This window comes from Corvus brachyrhynchos, unplaced genomic scaffold (assembly GCF_000691975.1).
Source record: "Corvus brachyrhynchos isolate BGI_N302 unplaced genomic scaffold, ASM69197v1 scaffold115, whole genome shotgun sequence".
In the NCBI taxonomy this organism is placed as follows: domain Eukaryota; kingdom Metazoa; phylum Chordata; class Aves; order Passeriformes; family Corvidae; genus Corvus; species Corvus brachyrhynchos.
Window position 1 is genome coordinate 2,113,944 of NW_008239553.1, and position 25,362 is coordinate 2,139,305.

The following is a 25,362-nucleotide window of genomic DNA, read 5'->3' on the forward strand; positions in this document are numbered from 1 at the left end:
GGCGGGAATAATGGGCTACCTGCCTGCCGGGGCTGTCGAGACGAGCGAGTAATTCGCTTTGTCAAGGTCTCTGAAGATGCAGAGCGCAATCGGTATAATTACGGCCCAGTTCCGCTCCAGGACTCTGCCCCCAGAGTTGGAAAAATGAGAGGGTTCAGCATCTTCAATGCTTTCCTTAACTACGTTGGTGCACTCGCCCTTGTAGGAGACCCCATAGGAAAGCAGTCGTCTTTGTCTGGATTGGGGTTGAGTAACTTTTTTCCTTCCAACGAAGGCAGGCAGAAACATTTTTTATATATTCTTCCTTTTGCAACGGCATATTTAAGTATGAATGTTGATGTTCGTAGACCAAGGACTGATTGCACAGTAGGGGAGCCCCTAACTAGCAAAACTGCCCTATTTATGAAACTTGTTTCCTACCGATTTTCTTTAACGAGAGTGAACCTTTCCACTGATTGTTAAATCTTGTTGATGAGAAGTGTATAGGAAGCCCATATCCCCTTTGCTCTTAGTTTTTTTGTGGATTCATTGGGTTAAATTGTTCTGATTCTTAAGGGTTTGTTTGTAATCATCACCATCATAATTTCATCTCACCGGTAAAGTAACTGACTAATGGGTGGCACAAGAAGATCTCCCATTTTAAAAATACTGCTATGTGCTAAGACTTTGACACAACAGTTAAAGTGGAGGAAGAACTGTTTCATGCACTTTACTTTGACTTTTAAATTTTTTTTTTATAGAAGACCTTTTTATTTTACAAAGTCTGCTTTTTATGTACATTATATATGTTCATAAACTTTTCTGTAACATACTAAAGAAACCGATATTTCAGTAAAGTGTGTTAATGTTTTGCCTTCTTTGGCCTGGATGTTTGCCTGAGCTTTGACAGGGAAGCATGCATCTCCTCAGTCTTTCCTGATGTGCGATGCAGGCCACCACTTTGCAGCTTCTCACTCCACTGATCAGAATGAACTTTTACTCATTCCTCTGAGGCAAGGAGGGGTAGCTTTCAAACACTACCCTTCTCTCATTCCTAAGTGTCCCTGAAAGAGGAAAAACTCTTCAAGTGCCTAAAGTAGTGTGAGTACTTCAGCTGAATAGACATCTATCTGGTTTTCAAAGGCTGAAATGAACTGCCTCTCTCAGGACTAACCTTGAGATAACTGAAGCAGGTAGTTTCAGCAAACTGATAGCCCACACTGGTGTGGGCTAGCTGCTGTCAGCCTTTTTGGGTGCTGGGACTGGATACCAGCCTGGTACAGGTCATGTCAGCTGTTTCTACTCCAGAGGCATGTCCAGGGATGGCAGTTGCTTTCAGTGGTGTTCATACTGTCTTCTCTTCCCATTTTGGTTATCTTTGCAATGAAGAGATTGAGGCAGAATTGAAGAATAAGAAAGCTTTTTAATCATGCTGAAATAGTTGGTGGGGTTTTTTTTCCTACACAAGGTCTGTTCTAGGGCAAAGCAGTAGCAGTGGGTGTACAAAATAAAATATTGGCATCTCTTGCTTGCTTCTTTACGTGTACCAGTATTCATAGAAGAGGCCATTGTATGGCTCGAAATAACAGCCAGAATAAGGACAAATGATAAACTAATCCTTTTTGACCCCAAATGCCAGTATATGTCCTGCTATAATCAAACAGCAGCATAATCTCTTCTACATCTGGACAGACAGCTCTTGATGAAGGCAGCAGCATGGCCCAGTGGCTGCTGTGAAAGTAGGTGCTGTTTTCAGTGTTGAGCAGTAACCCTCCCTTGAGCTCAGGGAGGGCTGTGCATTCCTACCTGCAGGAGGTCTTTGGTCTATTAATATTCATTATTTAGATTAAACTTCATAGAAAGACAATTTTCATTGGCCATTACAGTGTTGTTGGGGGTGGGGGGTTTGGGGGTAGCTTTTTTTAAAAGACAACAGTTTTACAAACAAAATTAATGGTTGATTAATTAGATGTGTTAGATATTGCATCTTTGTGTATGAGTATTTATTTCAAAATGTCCCAGCAGCCTCCAAGACTAGCTTTCATTCAGCTGCTGAACTGTCAAGGCTTTCTATTGAACTTGTATTTATAGTTCACTGCATTTATCTCTATGAACAATGCACAGAATCCCATGTGACATTCCCTTGTCATTTACATGATAATACACAACTTAACTGTAGTTCTTAATTCTTCTTTAGGATTGCTTTGTAACTCAAGTTACAAAAAGCAGCAGTTTCTGTCGCATTCACCTCATGAAAATATATTTAAATAATAAACTGCTGGCTTACATTTTAAACCACTGTGAAGAGCAAACTGCTGTGCCACAAGCATCTAAGGTTTTATTTCTGTTTAAGTACTTCTATAATTATGGCACAACTGTGGCTTTGATGGCTAATGGGAAGTAAATCTCGTTTTCAGTGTCTTTAGAGCCAGAGCCTAGATAATTACCCCTTTCAAGAAGAAACATGATTTCCTCTTTGGTGACTGGTAACTACCTCAAGTTATATATAAGTTACATGTTCAAAAATGGTGTAGTTGTAGGTTGGTGTGAAACTAGAGATGCTGTGCTAGGGAAGCGGTGCCCTGGGAAATGTGTTCATTCAAAAAGGACAGACAAAACTAGCATAGATGGATGATATTTCACTTTGTTGCTCTATTTTATCCTTCTGGTGAGGATCATCTGCTTCTGTAAAGGCTTTGAATTATCATTATATTAAGGCAAACTTACTCTTTTCTGTGTGATTTCTTTAAGGCAAACAGTGGTTTGTAAATTAGTGGTCTCATACACTTTTTGCATGCTATTTTAGCAGAACCAAGGGATGAAACTCTCTAAAACTTGAGGTGGTATAATTTTAATGGCACTCATCTAACTCTGCTTACTTCCAGTAGAGTTTCCTTTGAGTCAGAGTAGTCAGACAGGCAAGGAAAACCATTCAGAACAGGAAGACCTGAGGACCTGAAAGTTGTGAGTAGAAGTTTGTTAATAGTAGGATAGGCAGATTCTGGCTGTGCATTGCCAGCGGCTCAGCAGCGCTTTGCCTGAGGCTCAAGGAATTGTCTGCAGAGCCCTATCAGAATGGGGCTGTAGGGCTTTAGATGTCACTCAGCAGAACACTTAAGGATGCACTTCCCACTGCTTTTCACAGGCTTTCCATGAAGTGTGTGCTGACAAGGGAGGCTGCACTGGTGCCCTGGTCAGATGTGGCCTCTTGTACAGATCTGAAGAGGCTGGGTGGGGGTCACAGCCCAGAGGTGGTCTGGGTCTGTCCCAAATGTGAGACAGGAGGTGCTTAACTAAGTAAAGTAGGTAGGAGACCTAGGTGCTTAACTGATAACAGAAGCTTCAGGAAAACAAAACAGAACAAAACAAAACAACCAACCAAAAAAAAAACCCCAAAAACCAAACAAAAAAAAAACCAAAAAAAAAAAAAGGAAATATATATAGAGAGGATGTATTTAAATCCCCAGTTAAAATCACAGTGACTCTCCTGATTTTTTCTTTCATTGGAATCTGAGGAGGCTTGTAGAGTTAGGGAGTTGCTGCTACTCCCAGCTTGGGTTCAGTCAGTGAGATATTACCTCCAGACACCACCACAGTGAAGGGAGGACCAGGTTCACAGTTTCTGAGAGCTAAAGGGTATCGAAATTGTGCTTGCAGTGGCTACTGCACCCCCAGGGTGCACTAAACAGCAAAGCATGTGAATTCAGTGGGGTTCCCACTTGGTGAAAAAAGCAAGAATGGCATTTGCAGCACGAATCTCCTTTGCTTCTGTTTGCTTGCATCTGAAGTAATTTCCAGTATGGATTTGTTTTCAGTGAGGATTTCCCTTTGAGAATTTCCTTCACAGCTTGGGAAGTTCTTCCCAGGTGCAGAGTTCCCTTACCTCTCACACAAAGCAGCTGCCCCAGGGATAGAACTGTGTTGACCTCTGGTGCCACACTTCACTGCCCTGCTGAGGCTGTGTCAGCCCATTCAAAGATTGGGGAAATAACTCAGAGCCAGTGGAAGACAGTGAAAATATAGTTAGTAACACTTTGACTCACTGGTCATACAGCATGCTCTTGACATCACCAGCATATTTTTTTGCTTTCCCTTTGAAGTTTGATGCCTTTTTTAATGTTAATAAACTTAGAATTATCTCACTGACATTACTAGGTGGTCCAGGACTGTGAGATATGAGATTATATTAAAACGTAATCCCATTTTGCGTGTTATTCCTACTTTGCAACCACAGCATGAAATTTAATCACTCCTTCAGAGCTGTGTTCCCTGGGTTAAATGTGGCAAAGCTCCCAGGAGAAGGGGCTGGGCTGCACAGTAAGCAGTGCCTGCTGGGCACCCACAGAGCTGCTGTGACTCTCAGTGACCTAGAAAACCTTTTACCTTGCTGGCTTGGGTGCTAATACAGCTCTCCCTTCTGAAGCAATGCGTGCTCATCTGAGCAGAAGTTACTTCCCAACGGGAAGTATTTTATTGTGGATCAACTGGTGTTTTAACAAACATTAGCAGTCCCACACTCAGAGACTGTTTAATCTGAGTGCACTTTGGGTATGGGGCAAGAACAAGGTGTTAAACCTGTGATGTTTTAACACCCTCGTGTGCTGTGGCTTCCATTGCCCTCTCCAGTGCTGGATGAGTTTATGGGAAAGAAGGACATACACAAGGCTGCATGAATCAGGACTGCTGCTGGGTGCAGGTGTGACAGGAACTGTGCAGGTGAAGGAGACTGATCCCATCTGAAAGGAAACCAGTGCTGTACTGAAGGAAAAGAGTTCTGGCTGGATTATTGGAGGATGAACAACAGCAATAGGACAACAAAGAGGGTCTGATGTTGCAAATGGATTGTCTGGTTTTGTGTGATTCTGCTATTCAGCCAGTTCTTGTGTGGTTTGGCTTCTGGGGGTTTGTGTGTGTGGCACTTTGTTCATTTCTGCGAGAAAACAAACACAAGGGAAGACAGACTGCAAAATGCAGTGATTGCTGCTGCAAGGAAAATTGAGCAGACATCCTGAAGACCCAGACCCTTCCAGTTCCTATCCCAAGGAGGGACATGCAGGTAAGGGGATTTCAGGTGGAATACAAACAGAATGCAAGCTGGTTACAGGGACAATTAAGACAGGGAGATATAAATTGTACTGCCAGGATGTCACCATGCTTGTCTACCGTCTGTCACCTGGGCTTTTTAAAGTGACACACTGTCAAGCCAGTCTTTGGTGTCAGTCCATCAGAATGTGTTTTATAAGAAGTAGTCAAAGGCATGAAAATTACAAAAAAGAAAAAAAAGATGTTGAGGCACTTTAAAACAGGGAAATTCCATCCCAGATGCTGCGACCAAGCAGCAAACATCCTTTGATGAAATTGGATGGCTGCAGGGATAGTGTGTCTCCCACAGCCCCTTTCTCTACCTTCTGTGACAGGTTTCTTGCAACAGCCTCTGAAATGGGTCATTTTTAGCCAGTCTGTGTCACAGAACAAGGAGAAAAACGTGTACTGGGAGATTTTTGGCACTCCTGGGGACTTGCCCTTTCCATATGTAGACTGTTGACAATTAGTGATCTTGAAAGAATAGGATCATTTTCAAAATCTCTCATTAAATGTTTTTGTTATCTGGTGGATTTCAGCCTGTGTAACATTATGTATCCTCAATGATTTTTATTGCCTTCAGCATTTTACTCAACCAATTCAATATTATTTGCCAAAACTCATGAAGTACTTTCCCCATTCTGAGTTGTGAGCAGTTCACTAAAAACTCTCTTTTGCTGCCAAAAAATCCATTATATAATTTAATATCCAAGTATGTACAGTTAAGGTTTTCCCAAACTATTTGGACTAGATGATGCTGTCAGCCTTGGGGCATCCTCAGATCTTACACCTGCAGGTGTGTGATGGTGAGGATTAAGAGGTTTGGGATCAGTGTGGTTTTGTTTGGGGAGTGAGGCTGGGATGGTCCCCTTGCTGCTGCCACTTGCTGCTCCGTATGTTCCCCAAAAGCATGTGCAGGAGTTAAAATTACAATTGGTCTGTATGGTCTGAGTTGATTTTCCTCTTTTAACTAAAATATAGCTGAAGGGCTTTGTTTCCAATAGTATCTCCCAGAAAGCAAAAGGCAGCTATTTTAAGTGTCCATGTCCATCATGTCCTGTCCCTCACCAGCTACCCCTTCCTTAAACTCCCTCTTCTGCCAAAAGCCTTCTCCCCTCATGGTGGGATTTTAAAAGATGCCTTGAAGTGAAGACAGACAGCACTTACCTCGAGTGATAGCAATGCAGTAATGCCACCCAGTAATGAGGTAAGGAAGAAGCACATTTTTTATCAGTATCTCCAGCCCCAGCACAAAAGAAAGGAGGTGTATTTCTGCATAATGTATATTTCAGTCAGAAAAGACATCATTTTTTAATGTGCCTGTTTTGCCAGTTTCCTTTCTGTGTCCTGCTGTGGGGTAAAGGCCATTAATAAACTATGGTTTCAAGCTGCTGTTGTGAATATTTTTTAGCCATACATGATTTCTTGTAGGCAAGCTAGAAGTCTGCTCCCAGAATTTATTTGTTTAAGTGATTGCAGATAGTCAATTTGCTTTAGTTTGGCTGGGTCTTTATCACCCCCAAAGTTTTCAATGTCCTTTACTATATTCAAGCTAAGGGGAGCTAATTGCTTCCTTTGCTTTTTTGAAAACATGCAGGATTTGCTCATCAGAAAAAGAGTTACTTTTTATTTTTCAACGGTGCAGCTCAAAGTGAGGTGGCACAGATTATGGATGAACCTGGATGCAAGGATCTGAAGGATATTAATGGTATTATTTCCTTTCACACCAGCTACCCAGCAAAGCAACTGCCTCGTGGAGTTATTCCTGGTTTGATAGCCACCAGAGATCAAAATTAAACCCTCTGCTTGTGATTTGTTAAATGCAAGTAGCATGCTAAAGTATTTTCTGATTTACAGCCCTGCCGGCGTAAGAGCATGAATTTCCCTGCAGTTTGGATGCAAAAACTGCTCATGAGTATATCTACAATGAGTGTTATTTTAGAAACAACAAGGGGGACTGACAGTGGTGCCTCTTGCTGCTTTCTTTGCTGACTAACCCAGCAGACTGCTGGGATCCCAGCTAACCAGAGCCTGTTGTGAGAGTCAGGATGACAGGAGGTTTTAAGACCTCTAGCAAGATACATTTCAGGTTGTGCCAAAAATGAAGCCATTATCTTCTAGCTCATCAAAACAATGAAGATGAGTGGTTGGAGCTGATACAGTTAAACAGATGCTCCTGGGTTGCCTTCTGTTTTTCTTTAATCACAGAATCACAGAATGAATAAGGTAGGAAGGGACCACTGGAAGTCATCTAGTCCAACCTACCTGCTCAGGCAGGGTCCCCTAGAGCATGCTACTCAGGATTGTGTCCAGACAGCTTTTGAATATCTCCAGGGAAGGAGACAGTCTTCTTTAAGGAAAAAAATATATAATTTCCCCTCCTTAGGTTTCTACTGGTGCTTCAGGTGATTAAATAAGAAATGTAATTCGCTTACTAGTGAATAGTCCAGATAGTTATTTTACTCCTCCCAGTATGTTGCTCCTCCCAGTCAAGGTGCATAAACAAGGCACTTTTTGTCAATAATGAGTCTCCAGGCAGTTTCATTTCCTAGACCTTTCCTACACAATCAGGGCAGTGCAGTAACTACAATTGGTATTCCTTGAAATGAAGCTATACCCATGCAAATAATTAAAATTAATCACGTATTTTATAAGAGACAATATTTAGGATATTTTCCTTGTGAATCTTAACAAAGAGGCTACAATTCTTTTCCTCTTTCAGACTGTCAGGTTTAGCTTCTTTATGCTGAAGGCAGAGGAGACAACTGCTTCATGTGACAACATCTTTTTCCTATTAAACAGCACAGCAATCCCATCTGTCTTAGCAGTGCTTTTGGTGACACCAGGAAGGTTGTCTCTGATCAAAGAGGCACAGTAGAGGTAGGCTACTTACTGAAGTATGGATCTAAGGCTTGGCTGCTTCATGGTGATGTACTGATGCTTTGTGAGTGTATGGAGAGTTTAGGTTAGTATGTAGATCACGGATGCATATGCAGCATCAGAAATTGATGGGAATTGTGACAGCAGTGAATTCAAGTGTTAGATAGGCTCTGTTTCACACTGGGAGAAGAAAACCCTCAGATCAGCCCCACCACAACCATCTCCCTTCCTCCTCCTTTGCCTCCCTCTCTCTTCAGTTGAAAATAGAAGTTTAAGCCACAGAGCAAGCCAAAGCAAATTCAGGCAGGATCAAAACAGGTGGCCCATGAAGCTGCAATGTCTGTGCTAACCCCAGAGTAATCCTGTGTCAGTGGAGTGGCAGCTGGTGCAGAGGGTGGAGCTGGGCTCCTCCAGGAGCAGTCACCCTGTCTGCCACAGCACCATGTCACGGCTCTGTGCTCTGGCTGGCCACATCGCCAGCTGTGCTGGGGACCAGGAACTGGGACAGGCATAGATCTCTTCCTACACAAGAGGGAAACCCGACACATAATCTCTAGAAGGTACAAAGTGGCAAAAAAAAAATTGATGTTTCTGTAAATTTGCTAAAGCAAGGTGTCTTCTTGCTCCAGACTTGGTGCTTTTCCCTGCCAGGATCATCCACAGCACTTCAGCAGCTAAGGCTGCTCTTGAGACACAGTTTGACCTCAGAGGTGGGAAGCAAAAGTAGAAGGATCCATCAGGAAGAACGGAGACATCCTGCAAGTCAAGGCTTCAGCCGTGAGCTGCTCAGCTGAAGTTTGTGGTCCGTGCCAGTGAAAAGGCTGGAACAGGGCCACTGCCAAAACATAGAGGTGGGATGGCTGCTTCTGCAAGAGGCTCAGCAGAGTCCAACCAGCAGGAAAGAACATGCTTCAGCGAACTCATCTGTTCTGATGGCATTTAAAATGCTGAAATCCATATTATCTGGAAAGAGAACTGGAGTGTACTGACTCCTCACTTTGTTCAAACTGCTCCACTCCTTCTCCTTGACATCCAGGTCATTTTTGTTGCAGTCCACACTTTGCTTCAAGTTCTCAGATGTCACTGATGTTCACATGTGCTGGTGCCTGTTATACCATACACAGACTAGTCTTTCTGCCCCAGGGTCATGCTCCCTCCTCTTTGCTACTCTGCATCAGGAGGACCTACCCACACACATGGTGCCCCAGAAACACCAGCTAGGGCGGTGAGGAACACATGACATGCTCTTTTATGTTGAAATGCAAATAAGTGTTTTCCTCATTGTAATTTTTCAATCTGCTGTCATTTTAATGATACCCATCCATTTCTTTCAATTCCAGCAACTATCAGTATGTTCAGAGTCATCAAGAGAATTTTTTCTCAGAAAGTATACTCACTGAAAAACTTTAAAAATTATCCTGCCTGATATGAATTACTCACAAAGCTTGTTAATATTTCAGTTCTCCGTTTGCATAATAGCTGAAAAATATAGGTGTGCCAGATGGAGTCTTTTGTGCATTAGAAATTACAGAAATTTGACTTCTAACATTTCAGATGTGCATACATCTTCCTGAAATTGTTAGGAAAGGGCATATCCAAGAAAAGCATTTCCAACATCTCTGAATAACTGCCAAGAATCTAAGATATAGCATGGATGCATAATAAAGAATAATATTCATGCTTAATGATAATGACACGGACCATTCAGAGACAATAAATACTGTGGTAATATTGATGATGTGCTTTGAACTTTTGCAGAGCATTTCATGATGGATTCAAAGCATTTTATGAAGATGAGTTAGGCATCACAGTGCTCTTGTGGCATGTGTCTTACTGCTCTCTTGTAACAGAGAGAAAACAGGTATAGAGAAACCATGAGAGGATGTTGCATGACACTGGCAGAGCCAGAGCACCTATCTTAGCAGGAAAGCACAGCCAGTGGTGGGTTAGCTCCAGCAAATATTGCACTGAAGGCGGAAGGGAGCAAAGGCAAGCCTTGCATCCGTGCAGCCAAGACTTGGGCACAGAGTTTGTCCTACCAGCCATGCTGTGCAGGCAGCAGCACTCTCTCACTTCAGTGGTGCTGTCGGTGCTGCTGGATAGCAGGAGCCTTCACCACCTGCCATGGGCAGGAGGGGCCCTTGTTCGTGGCCCCTCTAGTGACCCCCTTCCCCAGAGCTGGCAGCTGCCAGGCTCAGGCTGCCCGTGTTGCTGCCAGGAGCCAGCAGAAAGCTCACCCCTGCTGCTTGGCTTCCCCCGAACCTCTGCCCAGTGCCGTGTTGCTGCCCTTGATGGAGCAGAACAGCCACACTGAAGAGCTCCCCTTGTTTCCTAAGAATGCCAGGCAGGCTTCAGGATAAAGAAAAGGTGACACAGTCGTGGAATTATAGATACAAGCCTCATCCTTGCATAATGGCATGTAAAAGAAAACTGTGACACCTTTGTCTCATATTTCTCCCAGAGTCCTTTGTGTGACACGTCTTGAAGGGCAGTGATGTGAATTCAATGGAATAACCCAACTGCAAGAACTCCTTAGTATCCAGATGAATTATTTCTCTTTCCCCCATATTTAGACCAGATCTTTCCGTTCTTAATGACCACAAACGTGGCATCAATGGCTCACATGCCTACATCTGTAGGCTTCTGGGATCCTGACCCTGGAAAGATGGCTTAATGCACAGCCTTCAAGTATGCTATAAAATCTGTGAGGCTTTACCCAGCAGTGCTGTATTAACTGCATGCATTTTCTGCCAAGACTGTGCTCTTTGTGCCTGCCTTTGCTAGCAGCCAGACAGAGCATCCTTGGATACACTATTAACAAGAGACCAGGCAGAAGCTCTGTGTTGGTGGAGCTGTTCAGGTCAAGCTTTTCCTCTTCATGTACTGTTCACCCAGGAGTGCCAGGTTTGCAATGTGCGGGTTTGCATGGTGGTTTGTCCAATGTGATGCTCTCCTCCCTCTGGGGCTGTCTCTGGGCTTCTTGTAGCAGGCAGTGTCCACACCCACCCACCACTGGCCCGACCCCATACTTGGGTGTCCTTCGCCTCAGCAGGGGGACACGCAGCCCCACAGCACACCTGATTCCGAGTTGTTCCTGGAAGAGCAGAGCTTTAAAGCTGAAATTTGAAAATTTGTGATTGGAGGAGTCAGTGCAACACTATGTATTAGCACAGGCATGTTCACTTACAGGGGGCATGGTAATGACTTGAACAGATTTGGGATTTCAGTGCCCTTTTTTCATGTGGATGTGGATAGACATTCAACTAGGAAATGGTTTTTCCACTGCCTTGCTGTTGGAGTAGGAATTTACGCTTTGTGTGGATCATAATGACTGTAAAATTAAACCTTACAAGAAATGTATAGTTTTATGCATTTTATTCATACTCTATTTGTGTAAATAAAACCCTAGGGCAAAAGCAGAAGAAAATCAGGCCATTTTATGCTGATGACAACCTAATTTAATCACTGTTCCCAACTTCAGAATAACTGGGTTTGAAAAAAGAACCGAAACCTTTATTAAGACAAAGTAATGAATTTAAATCACTAAACATAGGTGAGGCTTCTGTAGATCATCAGCTATCAAACACAATTTTATCACAAATGTCACCTAGTATTAGCAAAAATTTCCAGGGTTCAGGAACACAGGAAGGACTTTCCTTTGATTTAAACCACTGCAGCTTGAAAACTGATTTTCTATCTTTCTGCCAGTAGAAGTCAGATCAGAATCAGGTTTAGAATATTATCAGTCCAAAATACAAATGTTTGATAATGCTTGGTAGGTTTTTATGTTGTTGTTTTGTTGTGATTTTTTGTTTGTTTGTTTGTTTATGGGGGACTTTTATTTTGTTTTGGGGTTTTTTGGGTGAGGGGTTTTTTTGAGTGAGTATTGGGTGTTTTTTTCCTATAATTACTTTCTGAGATGAACTTGTTTGAATGTTTGTCTGTTGAGAGCTGCTGATGACTCTGCATTAGACTGTGAGTACTGTCAGCTGAAACAAATCTGGCATTCATATTCTCCTCACAGAGTCTCAAGTTTTGCTCTATCAACACTTTTCTTAAGTTCACTGCATTAAGGATTCAATATGACAGGTTTGCACCTGGAGGCAAAGCCTGTTCCCTTCTGTCCCCTCCTTCCCTGAAACCCCAAGTCTTTAATTTTCCTTTGTTCAGTTTGAAATGATATGTAAAGTATGTGTTGCCATGGTTGCAAAACTGAGAGCCTATTGATCCTCCCCTTTCCAGGTAGATTTCAAGCAGAATATTTAACATCGGAGGGCACTATGGCATGGATTCCCAGACAAAGACAGACTGGGGCAGGAACAAACTACTTGAAAATTGCAGTTCCCATAGCTCAAAAGTATCCTGGTGAACTAAAGCAACTTGTGCCCCCTGGGGAAGCTGCTGGACTTGTTCCCCATGTGCTTGGCAGCATTCCTTTACCAGCACTCCCTCTCCTCCTCCATGCGTTCCCACCATGCCAGTGACATGGTTCATTCCCATTTCCCCCCCAAACACGCTCAGATTTGAGCTGTGTCCCAGATAAGAAATTTGGTGTGTATGCCACAGATGGAGTAGCAATGGTGTTTTAAATGCCGTGGGAGAGTGCTGTGAAGGTGGATGTCTGTGAGTGCTGCCAGAGGATCCCCAGCTGCTGAATATCCCAGCAGGGTCAAGCTGCTCATGCAGCTAGGGCAAGCAGGTAGGGAGGGTGGAACACACTGCCACTCATGGCTCAGGGACTTCTGGAGACAACACCTCTGCTGCTGTGTTTTTCTCTTGCAGCAGATGAGAGCAAGCACCTGGTTTTTATACACAGTACACGGGGTAGTGTTGAGCAGCTGTAAGAGGCAATCATCTCACAAGAGTGTTATCATGCCAGAGAGGGACACAGCTGGGTTGTGGTATAAATAAATACATTTCAAAAGTGGTTTACTATGTTTCCCTAACTTAATTTCAACCTTATTTTTTTATACCTATTGTTTTTGCCATGGCTTCATACCCTTTCCTTTCAGGAGCAGCATACTTAACAGAACATCAATTTTCCGTTGCAATTACATTGGACTGTGGCCTCCACAGAACTCCACTAAAATTGTTTTATTTAATTTTGTCTAAAGAGTGTAGTGTTGCCTCCACAGACTTGCACCAAAATTGACTCATTTTACTTCAGATTAATTTTTTCCCCACAAGATTGCATTCTTACAGCCAGCACTTGTTCTTCGTTGCCGTAAGCACACGCTTTCATCCAGCCTGGGTCATGTGTTAAATGCCTTTTCAGAGGGGTTATACTTTTTATTGCTGGGCAAGCTCTAAGTACTCGTGGGCAGAGCACCACCAGAGCCCTGCTCAGCAGTGCCTGGTTCAGAGTGGAGGAGACCAGAGGTGAGCCCCAAGCTGAAATTAGCTTCTCATTCAGGCAGCTCAATGTCTCTGTTACTGGGGCAGAGGAAGGTGAGGGCATTTGCAGAAGCACCAGGGACCATTGTTTCCCTTGTTTCCAACAATCACCCTGTTGTAGGGCCCTTGCTCCTTTGTCATTCATAAGAGCCACTGCTGCAGAAAGGCGCTTTCTTTTTTCTTACTGAAAAGGGCTTTAATAAAGCTATTGTATTTGATCACTGGCTGAGGAAACAATAATTTAGCATAATAGAAAAAGATCATTAATGTTCAATGAACCTAACACTCTGCTCCAGTTTTTTGTTGCCCTAGAGAGATGGAGTAAACTCTTCTTCCTTAATTGAAGACTAAATAGAGTACATTTCATTTTTCATTTGCAGCACTTTTTCCAATAGGTTTGTGATGTTCGCTAATGTGTGCTGAAAGGGGTGGACTGCCTGGCAGCAGCAGAGAAATTGGGTAGGAGGGTTTAGAGCACATAAAAACTCACTTGTTCTTCATCAGACAGCTCTCTAGGGCCTTCGACTTCTTTCTTGACAAGCCTAATTTCTAAAGCCCCTAAGGACCGTGCCAAGGAGATGCAGTAGTCCATTACATTACAAAATAGGAACTGAGGACAGTGCTCCTGTCCCCAAATGTCCCACAGCCATCTCTCCATGGGACACCTACATCCAGGGACACTGCTAAAATTGGGGTCTGGGTGGCATTTTGACTGGAAATGCAATTTTGTATGAAACCAAGCAGATAAAAGCTTACAGGCGTAAGGTTTGCACCACTGCAGCTCCGGATTCAAATCCAAGGCCCACTCCCAGGAAAGTGCAGCCATTGTACTTTGCACTGGAGACAGCTCAGGGCTGCCTCCATCTTTACAAATCACTTCAAACACTTTAGCATCATTTGCAGTCACCTGCACTCCTGTCCCCCTCCAGAGCCACAGCACAGTTCCTGTCCTGAGCGCTCCCCTCACACGTGTGAGAAGGTGCCTCTGTGTCCTTTGTCAGTATTGTTGGCTGCGAGGCTGGCTCTGGCTACTGTGGCTGGTGTGGGAGTGAGCTCTGGCCACGTTCACCTGTGTAAGACGAGGAGGTGAAACACATGGCAGACACTGCTGTTTCAGCTCTGCCCAAGGAGCTTGCTGAGTAAAATGCCTGAGCTCAGCTGTCATGAAACAAGCAACTCCACAGAAAAGCTGTGGCACAGCTAATAGCATCAGTGTAGCCTTTATTTAGTGCAATAAAAAAGGGCACCGCTAAGGACTGGTTTTCCCCTAGAGTTTTCCTTGATGGATTTTGCCATCAGAGAATGCATCATCCTCATTCCCTGATGTGCAACAGAACTAGAGGACTCAACAATCAGCAGTAAGAAGCAAACTGAAGCAAACGGGGTAGCAGTGCTGCAGCAGGATCTTACCCTAAATAAATAATAAAGGACTTAACAGTGCATGTTGCTACACTGCCTGATGTTCAGGCCAGACATCACTGACAAAAGCCATGCCAATTGCAGTGATAATTAACAACAAGATTAACGATAATTGCTTGTTCCTAAGCCACAGCAAGTCCCTGGTGATGCAGAGCGGGTTTGCTGTCCCTGAAGAGTCTCTGTGTGGGCGCGACTGGGTGTCATTGCAGAACGCCGCATGTTCGGGCTCCCAGGGTGCAGTTTCTGGGGGTGTCGGGCTCTGCCGGGCCATGGACTCCCCACAAACTCTAACCACGGATCCCAGCAGGCAGCATTCCCGGGGTAAGGCCTGGAGGGCCACCCTGGCCCTGCGCCGCAGTGGGAGCACCAGGTGTGGGGGATCGCGGTGCCCCGTGGCCCTGAGCGAGGGGGGTCTGAGGCGGAGCGCCGGCCTGTGAGGGAGGGAAGATGTCGCCATCGATGGCAAAGGGTGCTTTCCATGAGGGAAACAGCTGGGAGCTCCTGGCGTAACATATTTGTGCCCGTGGAGCTTGATAACCATCAAAGTGATTTCCTGGATGTCTCTGCCACCCAGCCGGCCTCTCCTGAGCACCACCAGCCCCCTGCCATGTCACTGCTGGAGCGGCTGAGCCTGCAGGCCTGCCCTGTCAGGCAGCAGCTTGAGGCCTGTTCCAGGAATGTGCTGGCACAGGGTGCCCTCATAAACCCAGTAGGTACCTCTGTAATGTCTCCCGAGAAGCTGCTTGATGGCTGCTTTCCTGGAAGTCAACTAAAAGGGCAAAGCAGTGGGAGGCTTTTAGACTACTAACTAGACATGGGCAGGGAGGATATTTGGATGGAGCTCCAGGGACTGGAATTTCATTACTCAGCTGACAGTCATGTTGTTCATTAACAGACGAAACAGTAATTGGGAGAAGCTAGCACCGTCTGTGTTCTGCCATGTTCCTTCACTGCTGGATGCTTTGGGAAGCTCCTCTTCAATCCAGTGCTAGTGAGGGAGGGGAATGGAATGGTTCAGGGTGGTCTGTTAGCAAAATATCAATCCTCAAGCCTTCAAGTTGCTTCCAACCGTAACGGGCAGCTGCTGCCATGTGATGATTACTATGGGTAGTGCATACACCAAAAGTGTTGCCTCAGCTGGCAGGGTTATCAAAAAGGCTAATGGTGAGGGGTTTTTTTCCAAGTGCTAGATTAAATCATGGTGTGAAGAACATGCTGTTATTACTTAACATATTTTGTATATAAGATTGTGATTTGAGTCTTCAGGATTTCTAAGAACAGCTTCTGTTTTGTGCCCAGGGCCCATTGTGACTCTAGTGGAAATTAGGCATATTCAAGTTTTTCTGAGAAATAAGGGCTGTTATCTAGGGGAATGAAAGAAATGTAACATGAAGACTTCATCTAGGGAGTAGGCTGTGGTCTTTCCTTAATGCTTCAGGTTACTCCTGAAGATCACAGCTTTTCCATATTTCTTAAGGAGGCATCACACCACAGACCTGTTCATACAAGTAAGGTTTCTGCATAGCTCTGCATGTTTTTGTTTGTCCATGTCTGCTTTTAGACATTAAGCAAATCAAGAACTCCAGAAAATCAGGGATAAACACAGGGTTGGATTGAGTTTTTTTGGAGGAGGGAAGGATCTCTTGTTATATTTTGTGCTTTGGTTCAAGCTACTACTAAAAGAATGCTAGAGCCTTTGAGACAGCCTCACCTTCTTAAAGTCTTTTCTGGAGTCTGGTTTGGAACAAATTGACCTCTGGCTGGCTTGGTGTTGCAGTAAGATTACTGACAGTCTTTTCTGTCACTGCATGCCCCCCATGCTTCCTGCAAGTTGTTCATAATCTGCCTTTGATCCATGCTCTTACTTATAAAGTACACAGGTTAAATTAATTGAGTGTTACTGATTTATATTTACCCAAATTTAATCATTATCCATCCATCTCCATTACCAACAAGATAAATAGTTGCTAGCTAAAGCTTTAATTTCCTTGGAGTACCATTTTTCTTGAAATGAGTTTGCAAGCTGGTGTTCATCATATGTCCTCTGACACCTTCCCAGGCAATCGGTGCCTGGCTGCACCATCTGTGTGAGATGGGCTGTGGCTGAGGCAACTCACACAGGTAAAATTGCAATGAGTTAGAAGTGCTCTGTAGGACAGCATCCACATCTATGTGTTGGTAGGCTTCTCGCTGTGGAGTGAGGGTGGGTCAGGTGGAGGCCAAATAAGATGGATTAGTCTGTGCTGGAAAGGCTTTAGTGGCTAACATTTTTTAGCACTGGGTAGATTGCAATGTCTGCAATGTGTGTGTATAAGCCTAAAGGACTCATCTCCTGTCCCAGCAGAGAGGTGCCCCTCTATGTTGTCATTGTGCCAACTTATTAGTTTATTAATGCTTCCTTCAGAGAGAACAGTGATGCGAACCAGCTGGGACAGTATCTCATCCTGCAGAAGAGCCTTAGAGCAAGGGAAACCAAGGGTGCAGAGGGTGCCTCATGCTGATCAGTGGTCAGAGCTGTGGAGCCAGGTCACAGCTGAAGCTGGACTCAGGTGGAACTTGCACATGAGTCTCTCTGATTTCATGCTCAGTGTCTGCAGTGTCTCTTGAGAAAAGGAAAAATGTCCATGTTTTCTTCCTCTATCAGTCACTTCATGGGGATGTTAATGGACTATTGGGATGCTTCTTGGCTCATTTGAATCATTCTGCCTTCTGTCTTGGGTATTGCCAGTCCCTCAGGATACTTGACACCAATGCTGCTTGGAAAAAAGAGTATCTGTTTGGAAGCCATCCCGCTGGCATACCATCTGTTAGAAGTTTATGGTTTCCTTTGCTTGGCATCTTGGGGCACCTCTGTGAAAACATTGTGGCTTTTGATTTTTATCTCTTGCTGCTATTTATGCTTGTTATGTCACAAGCTGATTGCTCAAGAGATTATTGTGCTGTCCAAAGTGGAGGATGCAGTACCTAGGAAGTGTAGTGATTGGCACTCCAGAAGCATCATGACACTTAGGGTGAGAAAGGTGGGTGACGATCAGGGGAAATTCATTCATTTCCATGCACCAAACCCCAAATACATGTGAAATGGGATTTTATTTTGTTTTGTGACTGTCAGGTAAAGGAAGTTTAGAAGGGCTCTTCAGAAGTGGGATGAGTACCATGAAGTCAAAAAGTCTTGAGGTAATGGAATTGGTGGTATGGCAAGGGGACATTCACCTGCATCAGAAGGAATTCTGTTAGTGTCAAACAAGGTGCATCCAAAAAAACCCAGATTGTTGGTTCTGCTGTTGGAAGCCATCAGTGCCCTTGGGAGGTGATCTTTCCTGCCTCTCAATGTCTCCAGTGGTACAGTTAGCTCAGCCTGGTTTTTGCCCCACACTCACTTTGTAAAGCTTCTGTACCAGGACTGATTACCCTCATCTGTGCTGTGGTATGCCCCTGGAAGGTTGAAACCATGGGTAGCTATGGCATCTACACCACTTCTTTGTTTCCACTGGGAGTGGAGGTAAGAACCAAAGTGCCTGATAGCAGATGATGCCTGCTCGGTGTAGCAGTTTCTTGTTCCTGGTGGGCCATGGTGGAAGGATAAAGCAAAAATAGCAGCAAGTTGATATAAAAATCCAGTAGTCTTGTCAATATGTGGTTTCCATTACTAGGCAGAAACACAATGAGGACCTCCAGCATTCTTCCTGCTCTTCAGTGTGTGAACAAGAGGGAGTTTGTCAAGAGTGGTATCTGTGAGGGGCTAGATTTGGAAAGGAGCCTTAAGTGTTACATCTCCCAGCTTTGGAGTTATTAGGCAACTACTGTAATACCAAATGTTCATCTGATTTAGGGCCTAAGCTTCCCCTGTTATGTGTGAGAACAGTTACTGCCTGGGAGGGTGATTTAGGAAACCCAGAATGTGGATCCATGAGGTCGACAGATGCTTAGGAGAAATATATAGTTTAAGCTTTATCCTTTGTCTTCCATGCCAAGGAGAACACCTGTTTCATCTTGGGAAATACGGCAATGAATCTTCTCCCTTTTTTTGTATTCCAACCAATCATCTATGCAGAGAGGAGGAGATACTGAGATATTGAGTCCTGCCCCAGAAGGGCCAGCGTACCAAGAGCTGGATCACTTCTCTTGAGAGGACCTGGCTTCAGGTCTGTCAAACAGACAGCATCACTGACCCTGACCCTTGTTGGAATGGTGACGGCTATGAAGGAAAGGCGATCATGAAAGCATTGTTTAAATTTGTGTTACATGTGGCCTGCCTGTGGCAAAGGCAAAAGAATGCCTCAGTGGATGAATTAGATGGGAAACAATGTGCAAGGCTGCTGTCAGGATCTTTGGTCTCTGAGTCTTAGGCAGTCTCTTTGCTAGAGGAGGGAAAAAGAATATCTAGAGTATTTTGTTGGTAGACACTAAAATGATTTTAGGATTAGATGGGAGTTGAGGATTGACATTTTGGAAGTCAGCATTTGAATCAATGTTTAGTTATCTAGGCTTCCCTCTAGCAAGGTGTCAGGATGTTTTTTGGATTCTGTTCTGTTAAATGCTGTAGATGAAATCAGAAAATGCTCCTGGAAGACAGCTTCATTAGACTTTGCCTCAACTCTTTCATTTTCCAGCAAGCTGCTGCCTCTCAAATAAGAGCAACAATTTTTTTGCAGGGAGTTGTTGAAGCAAATTAGACAAATATTTCAGGTATTCCTAAAGTGCCTCACACTTCACATTTTCTCTCCTGAAGCATGAATCCTTGATTGCTTCCTTAATTAGTACTTTTTAAATCTCTCTACATTCCCATTTATAAATAAATCAAAATAGATATTCAGAGTATTAATTTATCAGGCACTCAGTGTGCACTCTAGAAAAGCAAATTTAACACCTGTGCATGCAAGAAATAAGTGCCCCCCACAAACTCCTGATCCACTGACTTTGTTGGTGGCAGTGGAGCATCCAGAAGCATCTCTCATAGCCCAGCTTCATTAACAAGGATACAAAAAAGCCATGAGAAAAAAGAATTGCCTGTGCAATTACATTTAATTTTCTTTCTACTAGTTTTCCCAGTTCACTTGGCAGCTATTCTTTCCTCGTTTGTTTTTTTTTTTCTTTTGCCAATTCATGCTTTCTTTCATTTTTTCCCCATTCTTTCTTGGTCCTTTTGACTGAACAAAAGCAGTCCCACAAGGGCAGGCTAATGTATTCATAGTTTTGCTGCAACTTGGCTGATAAAATAAGCTGAAAAAATTGCTGCCTCCTATTGTTTACTGAGAGTCTTTGTTGTGCTTTGTAGAGTTGAAATGAGTGCTGTCTCCTGCCCTCTGCTCCCCATCCTGACAGAACAGAGCCTGTTGTGTGGAACCTGTTCAGGCTGGAGATGGTGGGAAGGCTAAAGTTCAAGTTCACAGACCCAAAAGTAAGTTACAGAAATGATTGCTTGTTTGAGCATTCGCTTGCTTGCTGCTGCCTTTCATTCTCCTTGATCTAAGTGCAGTGTATTGTTAATGCCTATCTGAACATTGCATTAAACTCTAATTAAGCCTGCCAATCAAAAAAACTCAGAAAGCAGCCTTCTAGTGTGTCTAGTAGTAAGTTGTATTTTCACCCTCAATTTTCTGACTATGAACATGTAATGGGTTTTTGAGGGTTTGTTGTTTTGTGTTTTGTTTGTTCATTTTTCTCTGAACTGCAGACAAATACCTAATGAACTTATACCCCAATGTTTGCCTTAATGGCTAAATTTCATTATAAAAAGGCTTTGAACAAGCATCACATGAAAGGTCCAGACCTTACCAGGCTGTAGCTAAGGTCACACTGGAGGATCACAGAGAACTCAAAGCTGTTCCTAGCTCTTCATGCAGTGTCAGAAAACATGCTAGTGCTAACGTGATCAGGAGGGGTGAATATGAAAAATCATTCCATAAGGTCCTTTTGTAAATAGGAGAGTATTGGAGTACTGAATCCTCTATGTGACTTTGGAGCAAGAGCCACCAATAGTTACAGTTAGTGTAAATCCTAATTTGCTAACCAAAATCCAAAAGTGGAAGTATCAAATTATGTGGCTTTGGACCTTCCACTGAGGTATCAGGGGAGAGGAAGCTGGAGGTCAAAGCCACCATCTAGTAGTACCATTTTATAAACAACCCTAAAAGAAGAGAGGTGGTTCCTAGTCCACAATACATCTGTCAAATAAAGCATATTGGTAGGCTTGAGATTACAGTATTTGGTACAAGATTTTCCTGACTTTAAGGAAAAACAAATAGGGATCATACATTACAAAAAAAGTCCCAAACCTCAAAGTAAGTAATTTCCTTTCAGAAAGAAGCTTAGCCGCCTTGAGAAAAAGTGAACAGGATAAAACAGTAGCATAAACTAGAGACTAGAGTGAGACCAGGCAAATTACCCCAATAGCTCTTTCCCATCTCTAGCACTCAGCACCTATATTCCTGTGGAGCACAATGGTGGTTTTGGCCCTTTGGAACTGCTGAGTCTCATATTTCAGTGCTTGTGAAGTTTGCATCAAGTGTAGAAGTGGTATAGCAGTTGCAAACCAAAGCTAGGTATCTGAAAGGCTGTAGAGGAAGGCTGTGTCTGAAAACATGTTGCTCCTAGATAGGTTATCCTGGCTCATGGACCTTAGTGAAAGATCTCAAACTGATTAAACTTTAATACTATTTTTGGGGAAGGCTGACAGCTCTGCTCTAGCCTGACCCATTTCTCAATGTGCTTCTGTGCCTGTCTGATTTTTTTCCCCTTCCTTCCCCTGCTGTAATCCTTATGGAACATCTGCCCCAGTCAGGAACAAACAGACACTTGTTCTCTGGACACCTCGTCCTTGTGTCCTTGTTGGTACACTCAGGTCCTGAAATCCTTCCACCCTTTGTTCCTCTGCTGCTTCCCCCCCACAACTCCTTAAGACTTGATTAAGCCAAATGCTGAGACCCCGCAGGTGCTGTAGTTATTTTTAGCATCAATGTTAAAGCTCTGCAAAGGGTAGAGGAAAGCTGACAATTTTGTCTCCTACAAATCTCATGGCTTTTCCTTTCTCTTCTACAACTTGGATGGATTGCAGCATCCCCCAAAATACTCCAAATTGCCTTTTATTTCTTTAATTAAAGAGCTGTGAAAGCCAGCAGTTTTGCCTCATGACTGTGGGGCAGAGTGAGTCCCTCATCCCTTGTTGAGTTCTTGTCTGCAGATATTGCAAATCTTCATCCTGGGAAGAGCCTTTTTAGAACCTTCTGTGGTGAGCTGGGAGAAGAAAGGTTGCTTAAGCATCTGAGCAGCACCCAAACACAACTTTCATAGCAGATGCTTGCATTATTTTCTACTTCAATGTTTTCATCCACTCTTCCATTTCCTTGACTTCAGCAAGTTCCGAGTTTGTACTTGTGCAAGAGCGGGGAAAGACTTGTTTTCATTAAGAAATGTCAAGAATTAATTTATGTCTCTCTTTGCTTGTGCCTTGAATGTTACTCTCCTTCCTGGGCTCTGCACATTCAAGCGTGGCCATGGTGTTTCAGTATGACCAGGGTACAGCTCTCTCCATGGATTTTTTTCCCCCAAGTCAGGCATGCCATACACCATAGCTGTTTCCTGGTACACCTAAGTCTTACATCCCTAACCCAAGTTTATACCCCACTTAAAATGAATTTGACGCATCAGGGAGCCAGATGTAATTATCATGTATTTTTCATCATGTGTTTAGCCATGCAGGTGTGTCCACTTGTGCCAGTTGGGAGCTGCTGTTTTCTCTGTGTGCTGCTCTGGCTTGCAGTTGTTGTCCTCCTCCCCATACACAGGGAGGGCTGCATTCCTGGTTTGTGGGGGCACAGAATGTCACTTGATGAAGAATCAAGAAAAGTTATTGCTATCTAAATTATTCTGCTTTTCCAAAAGCAAAATTTCTCTTTGGTGCAATATTTTCTAAAACCTTGATGATTATCAGCAATGCCTAGTAATGTGTCTTTGCAGCAAGGCTGTAGGCTTTGCGAAGTTTGGGGGGTTTTGTGGCTCTGGACACAGGAGTAGTTGCTGTGTTAGAGCACTCCACTTCTTCCTCCACTGAGCAAGGTTTGCAGGGTGGCTGTGCTGTGGTGCCTGCCATTGTAGGACTAACCAGCTAGGAGTGTCTCCAATTATACATTTCCTCATACAAACATGAAATCAATATGCTGAAGCAATTAACTAGACTTCATAAACTTCATCTGGCAAGCTTTCTGGAGTCTGTTCAAAAAGGCAGCTGGGTTGGCTGAGATGGAAGTAAGCTCAGGTCATTTCTTTTGTTTAACTGGTGAGGAGGACACAGGCAAGCCAAAAGGGGAGAAGATTTAATTACTTTGCTTCAACCTCAAGTTTTAAAAAAATTTTTAAAAAACCAATTTGAAGATACCTCTATATTTTCAGTGTTATCAGTGGAGAAATTAATCTTTTCAACATCTGAGTAGGATTAAAAATTTGTTCTTACTCCCTACCATCATCAACACCTCTTTTTGGTAGCAATCAGTGAGTTAATTCTGGTAACTTCTGGTTTTGAAAATTGTGGTTCTTTTGCCTGAAGAGCTGAATGAGATGACTGCTGTTTTGACAAGCAGACCAAAGCTGTCAGGCTCCTTTACCCTGTAGGTGACTGTACTTCATATTCCTGGTGCCAGATAGTATTTGACATTTAATTTAGGACCTTCAGTGCCTGCATATAAAGCTTTACTATGATAATAGTGATAAAGTATCTGAGTGTTGGATTTGACAGTCTTTTCCTTCTCCTGGTACATCCCCACGCCCAGTTTGGGCTGAAAGATCTGACTTGAATTGAGGAGGAGACTTAACCCTGAATATTTTTTTAATTAATTGAGAAGGCCTTACTTGAAGATACATATCTAAATATTAATCTTATTCTGCCTATGAGATCTTTCACTGGCTCACTCCTAAGTTGGCAGGCAGAATTTATTCAGAGGAGATGGAATGGGTGAGGGATAGGGTCAGCTGAAGGACCTTCTGTATGTAATTCATCCAATTACTCATTTTCTTACAAAACAGCACATCCTGCATTGATCAGCAGTGCATTTCCCATAGGAAAAATATAGTGCTAATAGTATCCACAAGGCTGTGTTTGTACTGAGGAGGAGATAACTGGATTTTTTTCTGAAATCATGTTTAGCTGCATCTGCATTGAGGGTGCTTTAGTCTATCCTGCAGGGGAAAGTAGGTCAGGTCAGTAGCTCTCAGAATCAGAGGTCAGTGATGCCATGGCAGCTTGTCCCCTTTGGGGACCAGGGGCTGCACTGTTCTGGAGGGCGTGACAGAGGAGCAAATGACAGGGACAATATGTCTGTCTTTCATCAGCAGACAAACTGGGAAAGAGCTGAGGTGGTAATGCTGGGGCCCACGCTGTGTCAAGTCAGTGGTGCATTGTCCCTGCAGTTCCTCTCCCTGGTGCACTTCCACAGGCTCTCTGCAGCAGCAGGAGTTGAAGATTGTGGTGTCAGTGCCTTAGGATCTTAAACACATGTTATTTTTATGCCTAACACACATGTAGCTGTCCTGCCCTCTGACTGCAGAAGGCTGTTTTACTCAGTGGTCTTTTAGTTGTGCAAAAGGTGGCACAGAAACAATCCTTGTCTCAGGAGATATAGGAACATAATGGAAACAGAGCTCAATTCTTTTCTCCTTTTGCCTTGCACCATTTAAAAGTGCCCTTTTATTGGGATCAACACTGATGCTTTGTCACTTGTGTTAGTTGAGTGGTGAGAAAAAGCTGTGGTGAATCACGCTTTTAATGTGCAGATTAAAATATTATTCATTAGTGTGTTGGAGACAGTCCTGGTAGAAAGCAACTGGGAGGTAAATTCCTACAGGAAGATAAAAATTGTTTTACGGAGTGTCTGGAATCTAATGTGCTTCCCCTGAAGAAGTTATGTACCCAGTCCTACAGCAGGGATTAGAAAGAGTAGATGGATAATGTTGGAAGTCTTTTAATTTAAAGTGAGTGGGCATGGCACAGTATGGGGGAATGGATTTTCTCTGAGCAGAATAAACATTCCACATCAGGCTTTCAAAATAGTGCCTACCTGCATGAAGGCCCCCAGTTCCTTGTGTCACTTCCAACCACCCACTTCCTCTGTAATTGTGTGGAGTGCACTTGTTTCTCTCCAGCTCTTAGCAGTTGATAAGATTACTATTTTAAAAAACCCAAACAGCCAAAACTCAAAACAAACAAACAAACAAAAAGGCCAAACAAAAAATCCCCACTAAAATTGTCCTGTTGTTCTTGGACAATCCTGTGGCTACTTTAGGATATGTGTGATGGAAAAGGTGTGTAGTTGTTTAAGATGTGGTTAAAGCACAGGAGAGACAGCTCACACAGAGGGGCTGAAAGTTCACTGGTGAAACTTCGCTCCAGTGCATACCTGTATCTCTGGGATTGAGAACAGCCAGTGGAGACTAGCCAGGATCCCCACTGCCAGTCCACATCATAAACAGTCTGCAAACATGCTGCTTTTTTGTACATTTTTTGTGTCAATGTTGCTTAGCCTACATTCTTATATCTCAGCAGATATACTTGTCTGAGGGATGGCTGGCAGGTCTTGCCTCGCCTTGCTCAAACCTCACTCAGGAGTTGGTTTT

General features: G+C 43.5%; 1 long non-coding RNA gene across 2 annotated transcripts in view; it reads left to right on the forward strand.

Annotated features, from left to right (window-relative positions):
• The first annotated feature begins 6 nt into the window (after nucleotides 1-6).
• The window catches only part of LOC108448582, a 73,076-nt gene continuing 47,720 nt past the window's right edge, over nucleotides 7-25,362 (forward strand). For both annotated transcript variants that reach the window (XR_001864531.1, XR_001864532.1), the window contains exons 1-2: nucleotides 7-5,035; nucleotides 20,033-20,155. This is a non-coding gene — a long non-coding RNA (uncharacterized LOC108448582). The remainder of the gene's footprint in view (nucleotides 5,036-20,032; nucleotides 20,156-25,362) is intronic.